A 2,722-nucleotide genomic window follows, 5' to 3' on the forward strand; every position below is an offset into this window, starting at 1 on the left:
GAGGTGGATTCTACTAAGAAATGGACTGACCTAAGAGACACTTTCGTACTACCCGAGCATTGTGAACAAGTAAGTATGTAAATAGTTAACATCCCCCTTTTACAAGTTATGTGCTTGAAAGCTCTCATGTAAGTTATGTGGCTCTGGCAGGTAATATTTCATCCTACAAAGTCTACATCAAACTGGTGGTACGTCATAGAGGTAGCCCCTCGTAGTGCAAGGACGTATGAAGGCTACCATGTGCCAATCACAACGGCATCAATGGAGGAGATCAGAGAAGATGCTCAATCAGAAGCCGCTGCGGTGGTGCCAGACGAGCATCAAGATGCTACTACTCTATATGGGGTGCATGCAGAGGAGCTACAAAATGAAACAGAGGATATGTGTTTAAACGGAGAGCTCTATATAGATATAGGAAGTTATGCTGAGTTATGCGAGGATGAGAGAGAGATCTCTTAAAGCCACAAATATTGTATTTGAACAATTTTGCTCCATGTTGTAAAAGCTCTGGCTCTCTAAGTGCCTTCCATGGTGTATAACGCTCTTTTCTACTCGCGCTCACATCTTTTGATTGAAAATTCTGAGTTTTCGACTTGCCTCTTCTATCACTCAATTCATTGCGTCATTGTATTTATATGCGTCATTACGTCATTGTATTTAATGGTCTTTGCGTCATTGTCTACTCTATTCATTCAATATTAAGTTTAAATATTTGTGTGTTTAATGCAGGTATGGATGATGAGGAGTTTCTTTCTTCTTTGTCACCGCAGCAGAGACAGTGGTACGTGGAGCGTCATCGCTCTGGCGCATCATCACGCGTTCCTACTCCATCCGCATCTCCCTCTCTTTCGGAGCATTCGGCGCGCTCCAAAGCTTCGGCGTCGACGAGACGAGCTTCACACTCGTCTAGACACCGGCGCTCTAGTGGTGGCGGTGGCGGTTATTGTGGGGATTCCGCCACCGATGCCTCCACACCGCCTCGTGTTCGACGAGGCTCTTTACCCTCCCCTTCTTTGCCCGCCCCCACATCAACCACAGCATCGCCATCTACGCCAGGTTTTGCACGGCTGACTGTTCCTAGAAGCTACACACCTCTACCTACTCCGCCAGGAGCCACCCCACTCGACACTCCTCGCTTCGGGGCCCAGACGCCGATGGAGACACCTGACGTCCGTACCCCCATCGACACGCCGCTAGAGACCCCTGCCGGGACATCCAGGTTCATGCGTCACCGGCCAGAGGGCTTGTCTTACTCCATCGACTTCAGCGGCGGCATCATCATGGATGATGATGACAAGAAGGTGATCTCGTGCATGCGTGGTCTTTGCTCTCAGCTGTTTAGACACTACATACTAAACAAATGGAGTGAAGTACCAAGTGATTTAAAAACAGAGTCATCAGCATACTTCATGATGAGTTTCCCGTTCCAACACGGGATCAGCGCTTCAATGAAGACCTGATGAAGATTCGAATGCGCGAATACTGCAAACACAAGCGTTCCGAAGTGCAAAAAGCAATCAAGAATGGGTGGAACAGGCCAGATTGACTGGCCAAAGAAGATTGGAAGAATGCGAAGAAAGCAGCGCACGAGAATCTCGACAAGTGGAAGCAACAAAAGGATGCAGCCAGAGCGCGAGTAGAGGCAGGGAGCTCGCACCACTTGGGGAGCGGTGGATGGGCATCATTTGAGACCGATTTTGTAAGTGTTTTCACATTGCTCTTTATGTTCGATAGTTTAGGGTTTATGAGTTTTTTAATTCTAACATAATGAAATCTTTATATGTTTTGACAGTGGTCGATGACAGGACGTGATCCCACACCGTACGAGCGCGAGTAAGCAGGCAGGAAGGGCTTAAACGCCTTGATGGACATTCTCAGTTCTCGCGGCGGCATGGTTAGTATTAGGGTTTACTCTTTTTTATTTTTTGTATTGTTTTATAAATGTCGTTATATGTTTATACTTACTGAAAGCTGTCTTATTGTCTTTTTTTGCAGAATCCGACAGATACGCCGCTTGGACGCGATGAGACGTCTGACTAGACGACGTCTGTTTAGCCGTAGCTAGATAGCATTAGTTTAGGGTTTCTCATAGCTTATGTATCATGAGACGGATTTTATACGTCTTTTTGAACCATGTATATTATTACATTTGTCACCGCAGTTCCTTTTGCCAATCAATTCTTTATGCCTATGATGTTGTACAATTGTCATTATTACATTTGCCAATCAATTCATTTTGCCTATGATGTGTACAATTGTCAATTTTGCAAACAATGCGTCTTGTGGGTGACTATTTTGGGTCTATTATCTACCCTTGCACTTTTTTTAAAAAGTGAATCAAGTACAATATGGTTGATGGGTGGCAGGGCATTCAATGCCCTGCCACCAAAAAAAAATTCTCTCGGGCGTCGCTTTAACCGTCGCTATTTATGGCTCTGTAGCGTCGCTATGAGCGTCGCTATAGTCTGCAGTGTAAACGTCGCTATGAGCGTCTCTATATAGCGACGCTTATAGCGACGCTCTCGTAGCGACGCTCGTAGCGACGGTTTTAGCGACGCCGGGGGTTATAAAAACCCAGTGTATTTCCGTCGCTAACAGCGTCACAAGAGCACACAACCTCTTGTAGTGTCACTAATAGAAAGCCCATTACATGACTTAACAAAAAAGAACGCTAAGTATTCATGGACTGCAAAAGTGCAAGAAACTTTTGAAGAAGTTTAAG

At 45.5% G+C, this 2,722-nt stretch overlaps 1 long non-coding RNA gene across 1 annotated transcript; it reads left to right on the forward strand.

The window, feature by feature from the left end:
• Nucleotides 1–740: 740 nt before the first annotated feature.
• Nucleotides 741–2,151, forward strand: LOC147417848 (uncharacterized). The gene is made up of 3 exons (XR_015187361.1): nucleotides 741–1,699; nucleotides 1,793–1,894; nucleotides 1,996–2,151. It is a non-coding gene; the product is annotated as an uncharacterized LOC147417848 (long non-coding RNA).
• The last annotated feature ends 571 nt before the right edge of the window (nucleotides 2,152–2,722 follow it).

Source organism: Adiantum capillus-veneris, chromosome 30, assembly GCF_014529385.1.
Source record: "Adiantum capillus-veneris isolate H3 chromosome 30, ASM1452938v2, whole genome shotgun sequence".
In the NCBI taxonomy this organism is placed as follows: Eukaryota; Viridiplantae; Streptophyta; class Polypodiopsida; order Polypodiales; family Pteridaceae; genus Adiantum; species Adiantum capillus-veneris.